General features: G+C 43.2%; 1 pseudogene; it reads left to right on the top strand.

The window, feature by feature from the left end:
• Positions 1-4,294: 4,294 nt before the first annotated feature.
• On the top strand, positions 4,295-8,515 carry LOC111775450 (zinc finger protein 350-like; annotated as a pseudogene).

An 8,515-nucleotide genomic window follows, 5' to 3' on the forward strand; every position in this document is an offset into this window, starting at 1 on the left:
TCATTCATTCTCACTCTCTTGGGAATGGGGCCCTTGTCGTCTCTTCTATACTCAGGGTTCTTTCCCTTGATCCAATAAAGATTATTCCGCTTAAAAACAGTGAGTCCTGCTTATAAGGAAAAATAAAGTAGAAATTTGCCATGAAGTAGCTGTCTCATAATTGAATTCCAAACTGGGTTTTTGAGTAATTCACAAGAAGTATTTTTTTGAGCATCTGTGCTGTGCCAGGCACTGTTGTAGACACGGGATACACCAGTGAACAAAACACGCAAAGTAATGGCCTCTAACGGCATGGATTCAAGATAGATGCTCTTCAGCAGAGGATCAGAAAGGAGTTCTTCCACTCGGACTTCAGATCCTCTCCACTTTGTCTTACGAATCTGCACGTCTTATCACAGCAGTCATTGCGTCTTTCTCACTGAAACTGTCAGGGTCCCCAATTGGAGTGCCAAGGCCTGCCCTAATCCCTGAGGACCAGGTGCTGAACTCACCTTTCAGAGGTTGATATCCCAGGTAAATAAAAAATGTTAATGGGGTTGACAGTTCCAGATCGCCCTCTTTAAGCAGGCTATATCAACTTAATATCCTCTATGGCTTCACTCCTCCTTCATAACAACTATAGCTAACATTTATTACATATGCTGTTTGCCAAATGTCAACTGCATTATTTAGTTATTTAATGCTCTCAAGTGCTCCATTTCCATCTCCATGTATTTTAGGGAAACATTTGAAGCCTTACGCCTTTCTCCTTAGTACAGGTAACCACATACTGTGTGCAGTTGTATGTGGCCAACAACTGAGAGTACCGAGATCAGGGATGCTGCCTTATATGGCTCAGTGATGGAGAACTGGAGTTGAGGGTGGTTGTGTTCATTTTCTAGGGCTGTCATTACAAAGTACCACAGACTGGGTGGCTTAACAGACATTTTCTTTCTCACAATTCTGGAGGCTAGAAGTCTGAGATCAAAGTGTCAGCATGGTTAGTTTCTTCTGAGGTCTCTCTCCTTGGCTTGTAGATGGCCTTCCTCCTGTGTCTTCACATAGTCTTCCCTCTGTGTCTATCGGTGTCCAAATTTCCTCCTTTTATAAGGGTACCAGTTACATTACCTCTTTAAAGCTCTTATCTCCAAATACAGTCATGTTCTGAGGTACTGAAGGTTATGACTTGAACATACGGATTTGGGGGAACACAATTCAGCCCATAACAGTAGTATTTGTCAACAAATGCCATTCAAGTTTGGAATTTATATTGGGCTACCTGATGGAACTGGCAGGTTGTAAACAGTGTATTTCCCAGGTTTGACAATTGACAGGGTCCTATGGTCAGTATCTGGGGAGGCTCATGGGTGTCTGTAGTTGAGAGGCTAATGCTTTGGAGGCCCAGTCCTGTTCAATGTTACTTTCCCTTCAGTCCTTCAAATAAGTCTAAATCCCTCTTCAAGGACTAGTTATGTATCTGTGTGGTATATATATATTTTTCTCTTTTTTTCTGGAAAAGCAGTTGGCCCCTTTGGGGACAACGTTAAGACATAGCCACTATAGGTAAGAGGAGAGATTCCATTGTATTCAAAGTGCTTTAGGCTGAAAAATGAAGTGGAAGCTCTTCAAGGGTTCCTCAGTGGAGGACCATGGATGCTTGTGGGGAAAGGAGAGTTGACTTTTGAAAGAATTATACCCTGGATGCCTCTAAGTTGCATTCACTGATTCTTCCCTTGACTACCATTGCATTGGGGCTGTGCACCTTTTCCTCTGATGGTGTTACAGAGTCAAATGAGGTTCAGTGGTCTCAACCAAATTGTCCTGATATTTGAGATACAGGATAGGGGCCGGCCTGATGGCACAGTGGTTAAGTGCGCACGTTCTGCTTCGGCGGCCTGGGGTTCACCGGTTCGGATCCCAGGTGCGGACATGGCGCTGCTTGGCAAGCCATGCTGTGGTAGGCGTCCCACATATAAAGTAAAGGGAGATGGGCACAGATGTTAGCTCAGGGCCAGTCTTCCTCAGCAAAACGAGGAGGATTGGCAGCAGTTAGCTCCAGGCTAATCTTCCTCAAAAAAAAAAAAATCTGGAGATACAGGATGGGAGGTGAGGGGCCCTGTGAGTTTAGGGGGTGCAGGAAAGTCACAGAGAGCTCATCAGAGAATGATTTGTGGCCATGTATGGTGGAAGATGAGATCAAGATGATCCAAGAAGTGGGCGATTTATCCCGGGAGCCTTTCACCCAAGCTCCAGAGTCTGGACTGTAGAAAGCCATATGAGTGTTGACCTCGGATCTGCTGCTTTGGGGGCAGACATGGAGCCTGCAGTTTGTGTGTTTCTATGTTTATGGGAGAAAGTGGTTTCATGTGCCACTGAATGTTGTAAGAGATGATTTCAGAGGCTCAGGTCTTGCGTCTCTGACTATATGGCCATCCTCCAAGGGGGCTCTGGGTAGTAAACTCCTTGAAGATAGCAACAGAGCTAAGTTTTATGATGAGGGGATGTGGTAAGGGAATACAGCTGTTGTTAAGGTCATGTGCTTGGAGACGGGCAGAGCTGGGTTCAAATTGTAGCTCTAACACACAGAGTGTTCTTGAGCAAGATATTTAATCCCAAAGCCTTATCATGACATAGTGAAAAATATATATTTGGTCTCTGCTCCTGGTTCCTGACACAGAGCTCCTAAAGCCTTTGTAATCTCCTGAGTGATAGGAGCTTCTTTTGTTCTAATAAGGTGACTCTGGGTGGGCTCCTGGATAGCAGCTGGTCACCAGAAAAACCAAGCCATGATTAGAAGCTTGGAACTTTCAACCCCATCCCCTATACTCTGGGGAAGGGAGAGGGTTTAGAGATTGAGTCAATAATTGATTATTTATTTAAATATATATATGTAATCATTTGAATCTTTTATCTTATATATAATATATATGAAATACATATAGTCATTTGACTCCTTTATCTTTAAAATGTATCCATGAATCCAGGAAAAGTAACATATATATACACCAAATGAGGACTTTCCCTTTTGTGTTGGGGGTCCCCAAGACCGTCCTCAGGTTTGATAATTTGCTGGGAGGACTCACAGTACTCAGAAAGCTTGTTATACTCAGTGTTACATTTATTATAGAAAGGATAGTGATTAAAATCAGCAAAGGAAAAAGGAAAAGCCACACCCACAGTGTGGTTTACTCTGGGGGCCTTGGGCCGGGCTAGATATCAACAATGTGTTTAGAGTGGGGCCTTTAGACCATACCCACAGTATGATTTAGGGTGGGAGCTATGGATCACTTGGTGTCAGTGGACCTCTGGAGGGGCTGGAGACTGAAGTCAGATACCTGGGTGTCCTACCAGACTGACATGATTGAGCCCCAGGAAAGGCTCTGGACGTCAGTACTCAGGTGAGCTTCTCTGGTTGGCAGCACTCCCTACCTACTGTCACAGGTTTATGCCCAGAAAGTAACTGCACTGCAGGAGGACAACTGGAAGCTCCACGTTTGGAACTTTCCTGGACTCTGCCCTTTGTGCCTCTTCTCTTGGTTGATGTTAATCTTGATCCTTTAACTGTAATGAACTCTAACTGTGAGCTCTCGGTGGGTTGTGAGTCCCTCTAGCGAATTATCATGGCTTTATGGAACATTCTCCCTATCTGCAGTAGCTCTGTGCTGCATTTTGGGTAATTTCTAGTTCACTAATGATCCCTTCAAAGCCTCTAATATGCTTTTAACGTATGCACGCATCCGTGTGTGTGCTCGCACCACGTGTATCTCTTTCTTCAGAAATACTTTTTTTCTCAAATCTGCCTGTCTCTTTATCGTTTTCTGTTCTTTAGACATTTTAAAAGACTTTGTTCCTTACAACATTTTAAACACACTATTAAACATGTCGTATCTTATAATTTTGGCATCTGTTGTCTTTACATGGTTAATTCGGATCCACCAAATCTGGGAAGGCCCTTGATGAATGTAGTAATATGTTTTATTAAGCTTGATATCACCCAAATGTGTATAATGTTTGGCAAATAAGTGCTCATCTATATATATATGTGACTCTTGGTTAGCAAGAGGATTTAATGGCTACACATTATAGAAATGTCTACCTTATTGAATAAATGGAATACTGAATATATAATTGCAGAATATTCCAATAGTATTTTCCTTCTACTACAAAGTTTTTTTTAAAAAAAAAAAACGCTTGTATTGATGTAGGCTATATGGTAAAAATAAGCAGTTCCTTCTTTATCCTTTACGTTCCATCTGTATCAATAAAAGGGAAATACTTCATGTTAAATAGGACCACATTATTAGAGGAATCGCTGATGTTGGAGGATGTGGCTGTGGAGTTCACCTGGGAGGAGTGGCAGCTCCTGGCCCCTGCTCAGAAGGACCTGTACCAGGATGTGATGTTGGAGAACTATAGCAACCTGGTGTCCGTGGGTGAGGACAGCTCCCCGCTGTCACTCAGAGGGTGCCCCATCAGTGGCCTTTCCTCTCAGCTGCTTAGTGCTTCAGAGTCTCTGCAGTGCTTTCAAGTGGTAGATTCCCAGACCCTTCTCTGGCTCCAGGCAACAGTGCATATATGTAGTTCCCTCTCCTGAGGGAAAAACCACCACTTTGCAGAGGTGAAACTGTATAGTCCCTAAAATGGAACAATCTCCCATCTTGACGTCCCAGCCCAATTCAGGGTCTGACTCTTCTGTCATTTCCCATGAACAGGGTATCAAGCCAGCAAACCAGATGCACTCTCCAAGTTGGAGCAGGGGGAAGAACCATGGATAGTGGAAGACGAAATCCACAGTCAAACCTGTCCAGGTGAGTGGGTGAGAACCAGCAAGGGAGGAAGCCGAGAAAATCATGTTGTAATCAGTCAGAGTGATGGGGATTTTTGGGCTGCTTAATTTTAAAACAGTTTATGATGAGGATTTTTAGGCTGGTTACTTTTAAAACTACAGATAAGAAGCAGGCTCCAAGGAGTGGAATTTGTTTGCCCTTTGATCAGAGACAATTGCAGTTGTAAAGGAAATCTCCATGCCTCCCTCTCTGGAATTTGTTTGCCCCTTGTTGGGAAAACATTTACATTTCTAAGGGAAACATCTATCTGTGAAGATGCCTCCCCCTCTGAGCCAGGAGGAAGGGGGAATGGGCTTATCTCTGGAAACTGTCTGACAACCTCATGTAACTGACCCCCCACCCCAAAATCCTCCTTTGTCTTTAGTTGAAGATAATATTTGAGCGGTGACTTCTGCCATTTACTCAATCCGGTTTGATTCTTATCTTAAAGTTGTGGGACCGCCAAATGGCCAGACCAAACGGGCACTAATAAAGAGATAACTCACATACCTATGCCTTAAATTTGGCCCTAACCCTCAGTTCGGGGCAGCAGCAGCAGCAGCAGAAGCTCTGACTGCCCATGGGTCCTGTCCCCATGCTACTCTATCTCTATTCTCTAAATAAAAGAGCACTACTGCCAGATCTTGAGAGTCTAAGAAATCTTTCTTTCGACTCCTCGGCTCACCGATCCCGCATCAAGAGAAGGTGCCACGGCTGTGACAGAGTCTGAGGCTATCTATACAGCTGCTCCCTGTAGCCTTCTTCCCGTATGAGAGCTTTGTCTTTGTAGGAGTTTACGGGAAAATACACCCCTTTTTCTTTTTCTGAGATCTGATCCCTGTTTATGTACATTTTGATTTTTTTTTTCTTCTTTGCCTAGTTCTCTATTGTGAGATAATAGAAAATATATATCTTGGTCTCTGCCCCCAGTTCCTGGCACAGAGCTCCTGAAAACCTTGTAATTTCCTGGGTGATAGGACTGTCTTTTGTTCTAATGAGGCAACTCTGGATGGGCTTCTGCCTGGCTCCTGGATAGGGACTGGTTCCTGGAAAGACCAAGCTGTGATTAGAAGCTTGGAATTTTCAGCCCCACCCCCCATTCGCTTGAGAAGGGCTGAAAATGGAGTTAATGATGGATCATGCCCACATGATGAAGCCTCCATAAAATCAAAAGCTTGGGGTTCAGGGAGCTCCCAGGTTGGCGAGCATATTCACACTGGGAGGGGGACACACCTTAACTTCCCTGGGACAGAACCTTCTGTGCTCAGGACCTCCCAGACCTCTCCCTATGTATCTCCTCATCTGGTTGTTCATCTGTATCCTTTATTACATAATAAACTGATGAACGTTAAGTGTTTCACTGAATTCTGTGAGCTGCTCTAGCAAATTAATAGAACCCAAGGTGGGGGTCTTTGGAACTTCTACTCTATAGTGGTTGGTCAGAAGCCCAGGTGATAACCTGGGCTTATGACTGGCATCTGAAATGTTTGTGTGTGTGTGTGTGGCTGTCTATGTAGGGGGGCAGTCTTGTAGGAATGAGTCCTTACCCTGTGGGATCTGATGCTATCTCTAAGTAGATAGAATCAGAACTGAGTTGAATTGCAGGACACCCAGCTGGTGTGTGGAGAATTGCTTGTTGTGGGGAAAAACCTCCACACATTTGGTGACCAGAGGTGTCAGAAGTAAAATGTTCTGTGTGAATAGTAAAGGAGACTCACAGGAAAGAAACACATAGGAAGGAAAAAACTGTAGGTTTTTCCTTTAATCTTCTTCCTAGGTTTCTCAGATCTCCTCCTTTTTTGTCCATTGCCACAGTGTCTCTGTCTATTTCTTCCACCTCCCTTGCTATGAAATTCCACCTTCCAGGCCTCACTCCAAACAGAGATCTTTGAATTCATAGTCCTCTATCTAGAGAGAGAGACTGCCAAAAGATTGGCCTGAAGACAGCCATGTGAAGGCTAATACTAGATAGTATTTGTGGGGGAAGTAGTGGAATGGAAATGTGGGTAAATGGAGTAATTAAGGCAGCATTAACTTCATTGTCGGGCTGACTGCTTGGAATTTACATATTAGTAACTGACAGGGCATGGTGGATGGGTGGGAAGAGGGTTGGATTTTTCTAGCTCTATGTAGATCAGGTTTCCCTTCCACCTCTCTCTCTCTTCTAACAGTGACTATCTTGTTTTTTCCTATCTCTGCGTGTTTTGCAAGGTGCAATTTAGAAAGCAGCCAAATCTATATGTATTCATTGTGAATTATCTAAGCTTGTTTGTGTACTTACTGCTTTTGTCACTTGATATTTGTGTATTGTGTTTTTACCAATGTCCAAGAAATAAGGAACATTATTAAAGTCTTTTATACTGAGATCATGCAGTCAACACGAAAGAGCCAATGCACACCTAGGCATTCATTGTTCTCTTCTTTCCTAGAAGTTGAAAATGTTGATGATCACTTGTGGGGACACTTGCATAACCAAAGATGTCTAAAGAGAATGGAACAATGCTATGAGCATAAGGCCTGTGAAAACATTGTTCATCCAGACCAACATCATTTTCCTTTAAGGCCAAATCATGGAAAAACTCTGAAATCAAATTTAAGTTTAGTCAATGAGAACACAAGCTGTGAAATAAAGAAGCGTGTTGAGTGTAATGGAGATAGGAAATCCTTTCTCCTTACAAAGCATGAGCAAATTCATACTAAAATTGCCTGAAATTGCAAAACCCATCAGCACTAAGGCTCAGTTTATTAAGCCTCAGAGAGCTCACAAAATTGAGAAACCCCACATAGTCACTGAATGTGGGGAATTCTTCATCAGGAAGTCTCAGTTCACTAAACATCAGAGAATTCACCTGGGAGAGAAACCCCATGGATGCAATAGATGTGAGAAATCATATACCGCAAAGTTCAGGCTCACTGAACACCAGAAAACTCATACAGGAGAGAAACCTTATGTATGTGCTGAATGTGGCAAGACCTTTCTCATTGACTCATGTCCCATTTTACATCAGAAAATTCATACTGGAGAGGAACCCTATATATGGAATAATTGTGGATAGGGCTTCACCCAGAAGGTCAGTTTCATTGTACATCAGTGAACTCCGACTGGAGAGAAACTTTATATATGCAGTGAATGCGGACAAGGCTTCATCCAGAAGACAGGTTTCATATCACAACAGGGAGTTCATACAGGCAAGACTCCCTTTGTATGTAGTGACTGGAAAATCCTATTCTCAGAAGTCAGGATCTCATCAAACATCAGAAAATTCACACAGGAGGGAAAGCCTCATAAAGGTAGGAATGTGGGACGCCTTCATCACAAAGCAACAGCTCATTGTCCATCAAAGACCTCGTACAGGAGAGAGATCCTTTGAATGCACTGAGTGTGGGAAAGCTTTTGCCTGTAGTCTTGCCTTATTAAACATAAGAAGATACACACATGGGAGAAACCTGTAGATACAGTGAAGGTGGAAAATCCTTCTGCAGAGTCGCAGCTCCTTACATGCAAGTGAAACCCTGTTAACTCGGTGATTATGCAAATGCCTTCTGTAACCCCTCAGACATCATTAAATATCTGTGAGTTCCTAACAAATAGAAACATATTCCTTTCAGAACAGCCTCTTGCTGGATGTGCACCCTTAGGAGATAGCAGGGAATCTGCATGGAGGAAAAAATGCCCTTATAAATGTAGCAAATGTGGTTGTCTTCAGTGA

Source organism: Equus caballus, chromosome 10 (genome assembly GCF_041296265.1).
Source record: "Equus caballus isolate H_3958 breed thoroughbred chromosome 10, TB-T2T, whole genome shotgun sequence".
Classification (NCBI taxonomy): domain Eukaryota; kingdom Metazoa; phylum Chordata; class Mammalia; order Perissodactyla; family Equidae; genus Equus; species Equus caballus.